The following is a 16663-nucleotide window of genomic DNA, read 5'->3' as shown; positions in this document are numbered from 1 at the left end:
ACTTTATTGTAACTTTTTTAGTTAGTGATCAAATGGTGAGTTTCGGTTTACTACTTTTTCTTGAAAGTATAATAAAATAATTATCTGGTTTGTGTCAAGCAAATGGAAACATATTCTGCTTGAATTGCATCATATGAAACACTTTCTCAGCAGGGTCTGAGAAAGCATGCTTCTGAAAATGTATCCTCTTTTTATTATCATTGAGCAGTGGTAGATGCCACATCTCTGGAAGCATTCAAGGTCAGGTTGAATGGAGCTCTGGGCAATCTGATTTAGTTTTAAAAATGTCCTTGCTCATTGCAGAAGAGTTGAACTAAATGGCCTTCGAAGGTCCCTTCCAATGCAAACTCTTCTATGATTCTGTGATAATAACTGGACATATAAATGCATTGTTTGTGCACTCTGCAAATGTAGGACTAGAAAGTATAGTACTGCAATAAAAATTAAGATAGATATCCCTTTAGATGTTGGACTTAAAGTTTATTCGTTTGATCTATAGTGCTTTTGATGCTTACTTTTGTATGATGCATAAGTGTCTCCTTAGATGCCTCATGCTGACCTTCACAATGTTCAAATTCAATGTTTGGGATTTAGTATATGTTTGGTACCTGTCTTTGTAAATGACTTGCACAGAATTTTCTGCAGGAACCTCATTTTGTCAACTTTCATAAGGAAGAATACCATATCAACATTTTATTAAACTGGTGGAATCATCAGTATGTGCATATTAAGAGATATGGGAGTGCATCCAATGAAAAATACCTATTTTGATATAGAAAAATGTTATTTGTGGTTTTTGGGGATTTTTTTTGTAACCCAAATGACCAGCATAATTTCCTTAGCTATGGGTTCCTTTGAAATTCCAAAGTTTAAACAGTGAGTGTTAGCAGTCCATCTCATTGTTTAAAAGGAATTGCTGGGTAGCTTCAGTATGAGTGATGGGATAGGACACTCATTTGCCCTGAGTGTCTCTCACTCTCTGTTGCCCTTTGGCTTAGGGTAGAAGAGAGTCCTTGCTTCATGGACTGATGAGGTGTGACTGACTAGCTGCAAGATCCCATGCATCTTTTCTTTTATCACTGGTGCTTTGAAGTAACTTGTGAGTTCTCTTTYCATTTTGTAAAGTGTTTTTAAAATATTCTCTGCTCTTTCCTTCTTCCCTGGACTCAGTGCTGTTAAATGAGGATAAGAGTTATCAGAGGAACGCTATTCACATGGCTGTCTGTGGCTTTTTGTCCTGCSTCTAGTGACATGATGTGGCTGCTTGATATTTTAATCTATAAAGTGTAAGAAAAGTGCTGAGGTTCTATGTTGCACTATGCTGAGTTATATTTATGTCAGAAGAGTATGAGAATGAGTATAAGGAATTTTTTAGCTGTTACTCCTGTTTTGGCATTTGATGGCTAAATCAAATTTGAACCCTTGGAGGCWCTCTGCAGCTGTTGCCCCTTTCATGCCTTACCGTAGTGACCTGATGCAAGGTTGATAAATGTTCCTAAAAGAAGCAGTAAGTGGCCAAGTCCTCAGAAAGGAAGTGTAAAGCCTTCTGATTCAACCTGCTGATTTATAGTGCTCTTAGCAGTAGTGGTTGGTTTGGCTGCTTGCCCCTTGCTTGCTTGCCAGCTTCCTGCTACTTRGAGATGAACAGGGTCCTGGATTTGCTTTCTCTGGGGTATGGAAGTGCTGTACCATTGCACTGAAATTGAGGGTAGAAATAATTTGCATTAACAATAAACACTTTCTTTGTAACTAGCTAAAAACAAAGAAGAGTAATCAATTGTAGCATCCTGTGTATTTCTTACTTCTGTACAGAATTGCCTCAAATGRCCTGTCTGTAAGCTGGAGTTGTATCACTATCCTCTGTTTCTCAAAATTGTGGTGTGCAGCACAAAAATGTTATTAAATGCCTCTGATGAAGGTAGGCYTTTTTAGAGCTGACATGTTTAATTCCTGGTTTCATAACCATCTGCTGAATTGTCCTAACCACTGAGCCCATGGCCTGGAGATGGACTCCACTTCTTGTGAGAGGACTTCCCTTTTCCATGGTGTGCTGGGCATGATGCAAGGACTCTTTTCACAGCCTCATTCAAGTTCAGTTATCTATATCCTATACTAGCACTCCTTTTCTTTGCAAGAGTGATACAATTTTACCGTTCCTGTCAATTATGACAGTGAAGTATTGAAACAGGTCACAAAGGGAAGCATTAGCATCTTTGTAGTTTTTTATAGTCCAGTATTAGGTTTATTTAATAAACAACAGTCATGGTTTCATGTGATTTTTAGGAAAAGTTTTTAGTGTGTGTGTACTCTGAGGTGTCTTGATTTGAGCCTTCCCGAATCCTCAGCATGGTCAGTAGTGTGGATTCTGGGGTACTCCCYGGTTATATACTGTCCTGGGAAGCTCTCCTGCTTTGAAACCTGGATGTGAGACCTAGGTCCCCAAGCTTGGCTGGGGAGAMAGAGATTAGGGCTGACTGCTAAAGCAGGCAGCACATCTGTGTAGCTGACATCTGTATGCCCTTGTACTTGCCTTCTTTTCAGTGTTGATATGTTTTCATAAATACTTCAGTACTCACTGTCTTGTCCTTTGGAAAGTAAGTTTTGGAAATAATGTCTGATTTATATTCTCTTTGTATATTTGACTTTATGGCCTGACCCCAAGTCAAAGCTTTGTATATCTTCTTATTCCCAGCAAAGTGGACTGTAGGGTTTTGTTTTGAAGCCCAGCTGTAGATTTAGTGTTTCCTATCATGGGTAATGTGTCTGTTTCATGTCTCTTATTACTAACATTTCATTTGTTGACTGATTTAAAGTCAAAACTGAGGTCACCTGTTTGTATCTTTTCCTCCTCCAGCTGTAAAACATCTAAAGAGAAACAATTACAATTACAGTTGGATAATCAGGAACCAAGTTATTCTTCCTGGTAATACTGATTTGTGAAGAGAGAGCTGACTGTCTGAGTATGAAGCAGGATAAGCAACTGGCTGTCCTCAAGTAGGKATAGAATAGAGATTAAAATGAATTCTTGCTACTTTGGGGTTTTAATAATTTGCTGATGAAATGTCTTTACTTGGAAAATTGAATGAAGAAATGTGGGCTGGAGAGTCTTTCAGGCCAGAGGAAGATTCATCTTTACAGGCTGTAATGTCCATCTGTGTTTCAGTCATGTGTAATGAATTGATAAATCAAAGACTGTTTACCTCAGCTGATTCCTCCTGCTAGTTGTCTCATACTTCTTATGAAGTGCCTAACTAGGTCTTTTGTTTTGTTTGGGGTTTTTATTAATGGAATTTGCGGGGGGGGGAATGGGGGTCATGGTGTGTTTATCCTCTGCACTGTCAACGATCTTATTATTAATAATTTGTGCTTGTTCTAGTTCTCAAGCTTATATTGTAAATTCAGTTCTTTTTGTGTTGGCCCATGAGCAAACAAAGGTGACCTAAAATTCCTCCAAAATGTGTGCATGGCTTGGTGTTCTGTAACCATTTGGCACTTTCTTACTTYCTGATTTCTGTAGATCTGATGAGAGTGTCATACTGCCTCTAGTCATTCAGGTACTTTGGAGAACCACTGTTGTTGTTCCCTGGCATCATTTCCTGGCAGAATTGCTTAGGCAGGTTTTGTTTCAATATCTAGCTGTGTCCTGAAAATCTGTGAGCTGATTTGATCTGATTGTTTAATAGACTTGGGCGTCACTTTTATTGCTTTGGATATAGGTCGTTGTCCCTTGGTCACACCCAATGGAGAAGTAACACATCTCATGTTGGGGGTTCACTACAAGGGCGGAAGGGTTAGGACTYTCATGTCTCTTGCACAGCTTATTTTATGCAGATCTGCCAAGATGATGGAGAAATTAGAGGCTGCAGCAAATTGGTTTTATAATTTGTGTAAAAATCCTAGTTATTCTACTGTGTCTTGATTTGCAACAGAAAACGATCATGAGTCCAAATCTGTYGAAGTCATTAAGGAACATTTGTGTAACTTTGATGTTGCAAAGACTTTTGAAAGTGTCTCTGTATTTGAGTATAGTTCTTAAGATGCTAATGGTGTCACTCTTAAAAGCCAGAGAAATGTGTCACCCATGTTAGATGTAAAGTCTGTCTCATGCATAGTTTTGCTTGTATTTCCATGCTTTTCTTATGCTTARTAGAGTTCCAGTTCTGCCCATTAAGTGCAGCTGAGTTTTGGAAAGTCTTTTTGTGACAGTGCAGGCAGCTAGTGTAACATACATGATTCCCCTTTGAGTTGCATATAATTAATTGTTCTCCTGTATATTTGCATCAATGTCTTAAAATTTTTCCCAAATAACAGGCAAAGATGGTGACAGCATATGGTTGCTTCTCTAATGTCTGTTCTAAAGTCAAAGCAATTACTTAGCTTCCATCTTATGAACAACAAAGCGGTTGTCCTTTCATGGAGAYTACGAGAAATGAATAAAGCTAAATGGCAAACTCAAAAGGAGGACCATTCAGAATTTGGTTTACTTCTGTTACTTACAGGCTGTTATTCAGAAGTTATTCTATTTGGGAAGTAACTTTGGGACAGCATATAATGACATCTTCCCTAGATCATCAGTAAGGGCTCAGAGAGTACAAGTTTTCTTGAAAATTAGAAAATTAACTACTTTAATGATGTTCTCTTTAAGAGCTTAATTGACTTTTTCTTTCAAACTCACCAGAAATTCTTACAAAAGGTCTCTTATTTTGCCTTAACTTCAACTTCTATTGCCTACTATATGGTTCTCTGTATGCAGTAATAAAGCTCTTTGGAATTTTTCTATTCCCTTTCACAGGGAAAACTTAAAAAAACTTGATTGTTCTGAATAAGTTTCCTATTCTTATTTACTTAAAATTAATCATGGTACCACACTCCTTCTTAAGGCTATCTTCTGGTGTCACTTCGTGCTGGTTTTGGCTGGGATAGAGTAAATTCATAGTAGCTGGTCTGGAGACATGGTTTGGATTTGTGCTGAAATCATTGTTGATAATGCAGAGATGTTTTTCTTRTTCCTGAGCAGCACTTGCACAGTGTYAAGGCCTTTTCTGCTTCTCACAYCACCCCACTTTTGAATCATACTTGCTTTTCATCAAGTGCCTTGTTTTCCTTTCCTYGTTTTTCGTCATGTCCCTCATTTGCCTCATTTTGCAGCCTTTCTTTGAATTCCTAGTTGGCTGTTGTCACCAAATCAAGGAACTTTCACAAGTTTACTGTCTTTTTTCTTTCAAGCCCCTTGGCAAGAGGTGTATATTCACAGACTGAAGAGGGTAGGAGGTGGTACATTAGCATATAAACTCAGTTCATAAATTCCCAGTTGCAGTTTTCAGTTGGTACCCCTTGAATTGWGTTTGTGCTTTCAGCTGGGGAGTACTCTCCATCATCTGCTGCTTTTCTGTGGAGTTTCTTGAAGGAATGGCTTTCTATAAGAATTGTGTTTATCTTCTTTATAGCCACCCATCTTAGCAGACCTAATTCTGATTGCTTTTTTGTTGTCATTAATTTGTTTGGCATCTGACTGTTGCTTCTCAGGTGCACAAAGAGAGTGACAACGTGGAAACCCATCAGGTCCCTCCATGCTGYTGCTTTGTTCAAGTACTATAATTTCCCTGCCCTTCATTCTCTTCCACAGCAATTCCTTCCTCAAAAAAACATGTCATCTCTTTTTGCTCATCTTTGGAGTCCTATTTTACCAGGCTGCTTACTGATGCTTAAGCACTCTAATTACTCTGTCATGATGTCTATAGATATTTTCATTTATTTTTAACTTTAGAAAAACAAAACCTGTCCTGCAGAACCAGGTAATGTGCTGGCCAGAAAGCCTGTTTTTCTGTGTTCCTTTTTCTTGTTCCTGTTGTATTTTAAGAACTGATACAAACTGTAAATGAAGCCCTTGGTACTGGAGACTAGAAAAGAGAGTAGCTGAGAATGTGGACAGAAAACTAATGAAGGTAAAATGAAGATCTGCTTTTAGTCTCTTCTTGTAGGTATGTTTCTCATGTGTAAACACCAGCAAACAAAAATAGTGTGTTGGGCTTGGTGAATTTCTTCTAATTGAAACTTTGTTTCAGTATAATTAATATTTCAGTAAATGAACATAATTAGCAATAATAATTAATGTTTAGGAGATTAGTGCACTTTGTGCTTCTGTAAATGTACTGTAACTTTCCCTGACAATATATAGTGGCTGGATAGCTGTGCTGATCCAATGTCACCTGGTGAGATAGTCACAGCTGCAAGAAGAGTGGTAGTGAAACCTTGAAACTTTTAAAGATGTTGCTACTTTCCAGTTGCCCAGTTCATGTAACTCTTGCTTGGGAAAATTAGCAGTATTTTAATCAAATTTAGTGTGGAGTAAGGCTTCTCTTAGTATCTCACAGGTCTTCTTAGTCTCTTACAGGTATCTGCACTTACTTTGCAGTAAAGTTTATTAGTCTTGATCTGAGTTGGGATGAATACTTTTAACAACTATATCAAGTCAGAAAACATGATTATTCMATCTCAGAAGTAAAACCTCCAGTACTGAAGATACTTCTTACTAGCCAGCAAAAGTAATACAGAGAAATAATTAAAGTAATGGTGTGTGAAGCATGAACCTGTTAATACTAATTGTGAGAAGTGCCTGACTTACRATTTTTCTGTGTATCTTTAATTTGATTCCTCCATCTTTTCAGGGGCTTAATGCTGAGTATGGGAACAGATTGCAGCTTAGTTTTTTTTGTTGATGTAATGAAAACAAGTCTGTCTGCAGCAGTAGAAACTGCCAGARTTAGTGGATATGGCCCCTTTCTAACAAAACTCCACTAATGTTTCTGAAAACTGTGTTCTCTAAATTACCTATACCTTTTAATTTATGCTTGATGGGAGTTTTTTTCCGGAAAATTATGGAGATGTGAGAGCAGTGAATGTGTGCCTGCTGCCTGTGAAAATGTAAGGTCTGCATTGAAAAGGTTGAATAGTTTTTCATAATATATACATTTGTGAATATTCCCTTGTTTCTAGTTATATGTATAGCTGTCATCTTCTCTACCTTTTCTGCTTTGTTAAATAACTTTATTCTCACAGAGGTTTGGCTGCAGAGAGAATTCATTTTTTTTTTTTTTTTGGACACAGAAAGTATATCTTACTTATTTGAGAAGCTAGATTCTTCCAGCTGCCTAGTTTCAGTTTCCTGACTTAGGTTTCTCCTCAGTGACAGAGATTAAGGTAACGCTTTATCAAAGCATCAAGTTATCAAATGGTTAATCGTGTGCTGCTGAGCTTCCATATCAGCTTATTTCTTTGTAAAGAAATCTTACCTTTTTRAAGACTTTAGTTTGGATTGTGGAAACCTCATGGTAGACTTCAGTGAGGTTGGAAGGTTTAAATTGATGCCTTTGGGATTATTGGAATAAGAAGGCCATTCATTCATTCATKAATCCTTCTAAATTACATTTGGCATCTCTTCCATGAGATGTGTATTTTTGTAAGTATTAAAACTTTGATTTTATACTTAGCAAGAGAATGAAAGAGAGGAAGAACATAGCAATTGAGGATGAAATGTCTTTTCAGAAAAAAAAAAAACAGCCGAAAGACTTGTTGATTCTGGACAGCGAAGCAGGAAACTACATGTGTYATAAAAGACTCCAGCTTGTTGGATAAAGGCTGAAACTCAGGATGTAGTSCATAAATACAAAACAGGTTCATAAAAATATTTTTAAAGTGCAGTTATGAACACTTTAGAGAAGCTGACTGATGACTGTGCAGCTATTTAATATATATATTTGTGCAGATGTGTGCACRCACACTCAATATTATACTTTCATCTTTAAACAATATATTCAGTGCAGTGATATTTATGTCCCATATGATCCTGGTAACATTACTACCACCAGATATAAATTTGGGACCATGTTATTTTGCAGATTCTGAAACAGCAATTTAGTGGAGAAGCAAAAAGAAAGGGSCTCTGTTTTCTACAGGCAGAAGGGAAGGAATTTGTGAACATTTACCTGCACAAAAAGTCACAAGTTTTTTTCCCCACAGTATTTTGTCACTAGCTTTTCTTTTTAAGCAGTACATCTAGCAGTCTTCTGGGGATTTTGGGAATGTCTTCCATCCTGACCTGTTGATAGCTGTTAAAATTGTCACTCAGCTTGGAAATAAAAGTGTTGGAATTAAACTTGCTCAGGCTGTTTGCCAAGGAACATGGCTGGAACAGATTTACTARCTGCATCTAATGACCATGTTCACTTCTTTCCTTTTGACTTGGCAAATATCAGCTTAGAGGGATCTTAAATGAGGARTTGCCCCCATCCTTTTGCCTGCAAATTGCTTTGGTTTTTAGGCTGAAATGAACATCATTCAGAATTGCTACTTAAAATACAGTAATTTAGATATCAGAATAACTTGTAATAAAACAAGAGTGTGCTTCTGGCTGGTAATCTGTTGTTGTGCTTTGTTGTACTAAACAAGGCAAGGTTGAAAAACATCCTTTTTCATTTTTTCTTACCATGTATTTTGCTTTTCGTTTCCCAAATACCAGATTGACAATAGTACAGCAGACTCAGAATAGCTGACTTGCTGTAATGCTGTGTCGCTCTGAATGTGCTTATGCCTTCATCTTTCTCTTGTTTTTTTTTTTTCTAATTTATAAGCATTTACATGCAGATGCCCATCTGTCTGAAATCCCTCCCTTGTTGCTTGTTTCTGTTGTACCACTGTTTCAAAGGCAGTCGGTCTCCCAAGCTGAGACTTYGTCCACCCACCCAACACAAACTCTTCAGTGTACTGATGTCAAGACCCAAACTCAGGCAGGCTCTCCAAAGACTGTGAGTGAGGAAGCCCAAAGTAATTGGTGTCTGATMAATATTGCTGCCTCTTTGGCTGTTAACAGTATGTTAAACCATTCTAGAARTGGTTTTCTAGAATTTGTGCTTAAGCTGTTTCTGCACATATTTTTGAGAACTTTTGTTAAAGGAACAAGGCTTTTCATTRCATGGTCTGTAACCTGACTGCAGTCCTGTTTCTAGAGTGAATAGCTGATTAGAAAATTAAAGTAATTTGAAACYGTTCAGAATTGTTGGCTTAAAAGAAGCTGCTGTGCCATCTGCTTGTGCCAGTAAGGGTGCTTGACCACATACTGTCAAATAAAACCAACCCACAGAAATCACATRTACCTAGGTACTTTTCTGTATGTTTAAAGCTGATCTTACCTCAGGTGGCATTTTGAGAAAAAGAACATAAACTTAAATAGAAATTTAGGTCACCTCTTGTAAACTACTAAATTCTGTGTGGTTGTTTTGCATGTAAAAAGCAGTGGTGAAACATTTGTTTCATGTAGGCAGTCTTGTTATCCTTCCCTTCTGATGGTGGAATTTAAGGATTTTTATTTTTAGTTTTTCTGAGCATAAGACAGTGTTCTGGAGTGAACAAGGACTGCTTTGTCAACTGGGTGGAGGTCCTGTGCAGGGAGTTTGGGTGGTTTGCAGGCTGTTTCTTGCTGGCAGGGGCACATCCCTGTGTGACTCCCCTGAGAAGATGATGTGCCACACTTGTGCTCTTTGCCCTGAAGTATTTCCAGTGCATGTCTCTGAGCAGTTTTGATGTGGTGGAATAACACGAGAGAAATAACACGAATAACACGAGAGAAATTCAGAATAGATACCTGTAGATCACTTGTTAAATTTCAGAGCTTGGAGGGACTAGCAATATAAAGGCTAGGGACCATCTACAGCTAACTGGATGCTGGTCCAGTATTGCAGAATCCCTCTTTGCAGCCTTATAGTTTCTAAAAGAAGATGTAGGGTTCTAATTTCCACAGTTKATGTTGTTTAAACCAAGATTCAGCCTTTAAGGACACCTGCTATCCATTCTAAAACTGTGGTTTTGACGACAAAGCTAAATGCCTTCCCTGTTGCTCTGTTTCCAGGCATTGCTGCACTGGGAGTTCCAGGGTGAAGAGATCTGCCTTCATCTGGAGACCTCTGCTAAAGGTGAAGATCTCCTCACAGGCCAGACAGCCTTAGCAGGAGTTAGAAGGCTTACTACAAGGTAAAGCGGTTCATTTTTCAAGCAAATTGCAATGTCTAATACAATTTTCAAAATAAGAACTTTTTTTTCTTGCAAAATAAACACACAAGTGCATCTCTGAGTTTTTTCCTCTTTAGTGTGTATTGCTCCTTGCTACCTGATAAAAATGTTTTAGGAGCAAATGCTGGGGGAGGGGAGAGGAAAACAACATAATATGCATTGTAGGTTAGAGCCAGAAGTAATTCCTTATATCATTAGTAGAAAGATATGTCTGCAGTATTTTGTTGACAAGGGAACAGGCTGTTTCTGGGCTCCACGGCATGCTCTGTTTTTAGAAACATATCCCACTTTAATTGCCGCATTCAGAGCTCGCTTTGAGTGGCCACAAAAATATGGAAACACTCTCTGGTATCTTCAGCAATAAGAGAAGATTGAGGTTTGTATATGATGATTTTACTTTTATCGACACTGTAGTAATTTCTTAGACTGGGTCATCCAGAGCCCATTTTTGCTTGTACAGGATAAATGCYGAGGGGAGAAAAAGACACGTGACCCCAAGAACGTTGTTGGACTTACCAATGTTACAGTCCCACACACTTAGGGAGATTTGACTATGCTATGGTTTTGTTTGCCAGGATTTTGAATGTAGTGATGATGTATGCAGAATCTTTCTTTCATACTGATAAGATTAATCAAACTTACTGTAGAGAGTTGGCTGAGAAAAGTGAATAGTAGTGGAAATGTTTCCTATAGATTTATTTAGGATTGAACGTAGGTACTTCTAAAGGTCAGCAAACCTCTCATTTTTAAAAACTACCTGTTGCAAGATGTTAAGTTTGTTGTTGGATAACTTCGTAAATGATCATTTCTTGATTTATCTGAGAAGAACTGCAGGTTTTTTTAGTTAATTCTTTATTGTCTTAATAATTTAAACTGAAATTAGGGCTCGGAATGAGACCTAAATTCATTGTCCTACCATCTGTGGAGTAAAATCAGAAATTGGTGTTAAGTTTTCCCATTAGCACAGTCAGCGCTTCAACTCATAAGCTTTCCCCATGATCTGTGTCCACATCTGGGAGTCAGACCATTAGCACAGTTCAGCCCCCACATCCCTTTGCTGCACCATGCCCTCTCTCTTTGCTTCACGTTTCTTTGATTTCAGCTGCACCCATGTTTCTCCAATCCACTAGCAAGGTCATCTTGAACAGCTGAGGACACTGTAGGCTAACCCTTACAGAGCAGAAAAGCTGTTGCTGATGATTATAAGAAATACTTATCTCCATAATGTTTCCCTTTGTTACATTTGCCTTGGAAGTGCATGAAACAATACAAGTTGAGATAACCATGCACTACAAAGACAGAGCTTTCTTCTGAAAGTTATTTAAACATTTATTTGTTTTAGAAGTGCAGTTTTATGCATTGAGAGAGTAAAGACTTCACAGAAGGTATCCTCATAATTCTGCATGGGGTGCATGGATGTATCTAGGTGGGATAGGGTGGTTATGTTTCAAACACAGCGGTGTTTGTGTACTGTTAGGTTTTGGTGATGCACAGCATCCACAAGTGAAATGCAGCCTCAAACACTGTCACTGCTTCCAGCRAGGCAGTTTGTTCTGTGCCTCTCTGTCTCTTGTTTCCCTTTGTTGGAGGGGTTTGTTGCTAACTAGAAACACATGATACGAGACAGCCAAATGTTCTGGTGAAAATCAAGGACACTTCATAGCTGTGAAGATTTTATGTTTGCCCTAGATTCTTTTTTTTTTCCATTGATGCAGCTGTAACTGTTGCTGTAAATTATATGAATAATTGATCAAGGAGTTCTTGTTACCTCAAATCATGTTATCCTTATTGCTTCTCAGAACTGTGCTGCTCTTTGTTGTACTACAGCATTGCTCCTRTGCTGTTCTGTGTGTGGTTTTTATGCCCTTAAAGTTTTCTTCTGCTTCCTACCCTTTGCCTTCCCCCTTCCCTGCAAGAACGTGTTGTTTCTGCTTCAGTATATTCCATGATTCAACTGAAAAGCAGAGTCTTTTTTAATCAACAGCAACACATTTTAAAAAAAACCTTTCCAGCTCTGGGAACTGTGCAGTGCACACATCTGGTTTCACATAAGCATGAATTGCTGGCTTCACAAGCACAGAGCATATAGTCCATGCCRCAGAGTTAGCTAAAGTGTTCTGTAACTTGAGACTCTATTTGAAATAAAAACAAAATTGTATAGCTTCTTTACCATGCTAATGGAAAACATTTAATTTACATTTTTCAAGCCAACCAAAAGTATGACGCAATGCTGCTCAGGCAGATTTACAGTGCCTTTTCTTCCCTAGAAATCAATACAGCTTGGAGGGGCTGCTGTGGGAGCTGGCTAGTTGACTGTGATCCAGCTGCATTCAAATGTAAACTTCTGCACCGCAAACCAAAACCACTGATTTTGATTTATTCAGCCATCACTGGATCTCTGAGATGTTGTGGTGTTGGATTTTATTCTTTGCTTTGTTGCCATTAATACTAGATYGGATTTCAAAATAGCAAGTTCAGTGGGCTTACCATTTTTTTTCATAAAATCATCCAGTGATTTTCTACATTTCCTGAAWTAAAGTACTTAGGTCTGTGGTAGTGGTATCAGCAAAAGCAGATCTATGTACATGGCCGTGTGTGCCTTTCAGTGGAGTCTTTTTTTCCCCCCTTAAAAACAAACAAAAGAAAGGGCTACAGCAAAAAGCAGGCCTCATTCAGTTGAGCATTAAGGGCTAGCACAAGCATTTTCMACTTTTTACAGAATAAGCTCTGAATATTAAATGTTCTTTGATTTCTCTCCTGCTAGAAGAGGTAAATTGCAACAATGTTCTTTGCATGAGTGCAAAAAAGGTTTTTAGAATAGAACCATGGGGTTTTTTGTAAGTAAGGCCAACAGTGCAGATTTTCATAGTACACCAACTATTTTTTTTCCTTAATGAGATTTCTTTCTTGCTTAAGTGCTTCACTTCTGTCAGAAAGTCTTTTCTAGAATGGCCCTTAGAAAAGGATCCCTGATACTTCTTTTCTCCCCAAATGTTGTATTTCTTTGAGAAGYCTGTCACAGGTGGTCTGTGTCCTGGTCATACTTAGTTCTACCAGAAGGAAATCACAACTTGATACTTGCCTGCTAGCTTGCCAGAAGGACATTTTGTCTTCTTTGKAAGAAGAAAAGTTCTATTTCTGTTTTTCATGTAACTTGGATCAGGTTTTTTCATCCTCCAACCTTTTTTCTCTCATATAGTTAACAATCTCATGGTAAATCAATCGTTTCAGAAAATATCGTAGAGGAATTGAGGTCCTCTTTGCAGGGATAGCTCAGTATGTCACGGGTTAGCAAAGAGGACATGTTTGTGTCAAAGACCTGTCTTTTTAAAGATTTAGTTTTTCTTTCGCCATTTTCCCTGCACTAGCACCGGCAGTCCAGGCTAGAGTATGCCATAAAGACTTACAAAGCTACACTTTAAATAAAGCTTACATTTACTACAGAATATTTGCTTTGCATGGCTACAGTGCAGGCACTGTATTCCTGTGTAAACACTGTAATGAAGTTGTTGAGAAGAAAAGAAATGCTTGCAGCATTTGCACTAAAGTTCATGGAGCATGAGATAGCTGTGCCTAGGATGCTGGTACTTTGAAGGGATTAAAAAAAGCTTCTCAGAARTAAACACAACTAACATTCTCAGACTAGCAAAACAGTATGCAAGTGATGAGAAGAAAGGCACTAATTATTGTGTAGAGAATAATCTGATTTGAAATGCCACAATGGAATCCACTTTATGATCTGACCTTCCTACACAGAAATTGAAAAGCAGGAAAAAAAGTACAGGGCATGACCTAAAAATGGTAGTCTGGAAGCTTCTTTAGGTATGTTGGGTCTTATTTTTGTCTAGCCTGAAATGTAGTTTTTCCTCTTGAGTCAAACCTGAATAAACTGGTTTGAATGTTCCTGTTGTCCTCATGGTTCCAGCTCTGCCAGACATAGCTATTGCTACTTTTAAAATTGCTCTTCCTTGGAATTTGAATCCTGCTGGAAACAGCATGCTGCCAGGAGGATGCAGTCTTGCTGTTAAGAAACTTAAATAAGATAAGGTTAATCCTATTGTATGCTTCTGCTTTCAGAAGTAGTRTAGAAACTTGCCTTTCCTAGTTATGGCACCATACCATTCACTACCTGCCTTGTGGGATTTCTTTCCTTTTTTCCAGATTTGCTTGCTTGGTTAGACATTAATATTCAAAATGTTTTACAYAGTTGTGGATGATGTTATACTGTGCCAATTTCCAGACTTTCAGAAWAATAAACCAGCTCTTGTTTTCTATCAAAAATGGTATGAGAAAATATATGTACCTACAGTCTTTGAAAATGCCAAATTTAGGTTTCTTTTATTCAGGATGTTTAGATTATTTTATTTATGTATCAGTAGAGATAGAGTAAGTATTAGGATACTGAATGACTGTGAGCTTTTGTTCAGATGATTTAAATTTCAAAACCAGAAACTCTTTGCACATAATGAGAATTTTTCAATTGTCATTTTGGATTGGTGCTGAACCRAACTTCATTATCCTGCTTCTCAAAGAGCTAGTATTGGCTATTAAAAAACCCAAACCAACAACAACCAGATTTAAGAATTCTCCTACTGGTGTAGGAGAACAATCTACTTCCAGTATTTGTTTTTCCCTTGATCTTTTACTTGTAGAGATTAAACTGCAAACTGACTTTAGAATGATATTATCTTTTGAGTCATCTAAGTCAGCCTTAGGTTTCTAAAAAACTTGTAGCATAATAGAAGATTTGTAGAGAATTAGGCTATGAGAGTATGTATTCTTGATATAAGTTGGTTTAGAAAAGGCACACTTTTCAGACTCTCCTAAAAATTAATAGCTTTGCAAATAATTTAATCCTAAATAGTGGTTATGTGTCTGCAAGTAAGTAATTAGCAGTTGTCTCTTTTCCTTCCTTCTAAAAGACCTGAAACTTTTATAAGACCACATAGTTATCWGTAGGTTTTGACTCACTGGGAAGATCTAGATTAAGAGCTGAAACTTTTTGTTCTTAAAACAGCAGCTGACTTGCTGTGTGCCCTTGGGCATGTCCTCTTGACTTCCTTGCACCAGTTTACCATTGTGTCCATGGCTGTTGCCTCCGCCATAAAGTTCTTTGTAAGCCTGTAATCAAAATACAGTTGAAGCTGTTTATTATTCTGAGTGTACTCAACTTCATTTGCTATGTAGTTCCTCATATGGCAGTGTAAAGTGCAATAGAATTATGCARTTTAGCCTCTAAAGAACTCATACAAAATAAAACCACCTTTTGCAACTCGTATTATGGTAAAGGAGATTTGAAAAAAGAGCACACACAGTTTTATTTTGGATTTACCAGTCTATACAAACAATGTGAAGGATAAAGGTATTTGTTTAAAAATGGGAATGCTATGACTATAAAAATTAAGAGGGGGGAAAAAAGTCTGTCTTGGAAGGACTACATGGCACTTAGTCTTTAGCAGAGGGTTTCCACTTCTGGTTTTGCCAAGTAAATTAAATTAACGAAGAGAAGCTAAACTCCAAGGGCTGGACTGTTAGTATCTTTTGACAAGGTTAATGTGGTGAAGCAGAATATTGATAATAATGAGCTGACATTTAACAGTGGATGAGCTGAGAGATTCTTGTGTTCCTACATAATGTGAAGATTGAGTGTYCCGTAAGCTTATTGTTTTATGTTTTGTACTTGCTTTTGCATGCATGCCAGAACATGCTCTGGGAAGAGGCATAAACTTTTTTCCTTTTTTCTTTCCCRAATACATTTCTTTCCTGTCTAGAGCTGGAAAAGAGGAGCACAAGTGGGGTTTTGTTAAATACAGCAAAACCTAATTACAGCTTGATTTAAAGCCACGTTTACACAATGGTTGAGGGGTGAGTTCACTTCCACAAAAACAAACTTGTTGGCTTCCTACTGTGCATCGGGAAATGTGAAGATGCATGTCCTGGAGAGCAACTGCCTCCCTCTGCTGGCACCAGCTTTTCTTGTGCTGTGCTGCAGCTCTGCTACATGATACAAAAATGCAGCTGAACTCCTGTGCAAAAGAGTAGTGATGTATGAATTCACTGGTGTGTGCTCATCTTACTGATCATGCYGTAGGTAATACATGCTACATTGTGTGTTCCATGTGATAGGCCTGGTGTCTGTTTTCTACGAGCTGTAGAAACCTCCTTCCTCTAAATGAACAGTTGTTTCTTCCCATCTGTATCTTGAACAGTTGTGTCCCCGGTGGTTCAGAGGGAAAATGTGGGTGAACAAACTACGTTTTCTTGCTGTTGCGGTTTTCACTCAGTGTGCATCTCTGGAAAGGACATGATCTCATTTTGTGTGCCTGCTGAGATTTTCTTTCTTCAACTGATTCAAATGTTCTGCTGTTCTTTTAACTGAGTTTCTCGAATGAAAAGGTTGCACATCTCCAGCTTACTGAAAGTTCATAATTTGTAGTATGTTTTTCCCTCCCGGGGATACCTTTTGCTCAAGAACACCATCACAAGTGGTTTCATAACAGCTGCTCATGGTTGAGACTATGGTCTTTATTCTTTCCTTGTTTCCAGCTGATTATTGCCATTTTTTAGCACTTTTTTATTATTGAACTTGCAATTTATG

The 16663-nt window shown here is 37.9% G+C and overlaps 1 protein-coding gene across 3 annotated transcripts in view; it reads left to right on the top strand.

The window, feature by feature from the left end:
* FAM110B (family with sequence similarity 110 member B) overlaps positions 1-16663 on the top strand; it is a 111960-nt gene that overhangs the window by 20287 nt on the left and 75010 nt on the right. For 2 of the 3 annotated variants that reach the window (XM_057377200.1, XM_057377201.1), the window contains exon 2: positions 9905-10026. The exons of the other annotated variant lie outside the window; for it this stretch is intronic. The gene's annotated coding sequence lies outside the window, so the exon portion shown is untranslated. The remainder of the gene's footprint in view (positions 1-9904; positions 10027-16663) is intronic. 3 annotated transcript variants of the gene reach the window in all.

This window comes from Malurus melanocephalus, unplaced genomic scaffold, assembly GCF_030028575.1.
Source record: "Malurus melanocephalus ecotype Western Australia unplaced genomic scaffold, MMel_1.1 scaffold_306, whole genome shotgun sequence".
NCBI classification, from domain to species: domain Eukaryota; kingdom Metazoa; phylum Chordata; class Aves; order Passeriformes; family Maluridae; genus Malurus; species Malurus melanocephalus.
This window is presented reverse-complemented; position numbering and strand designations above follow the sequence as displayed.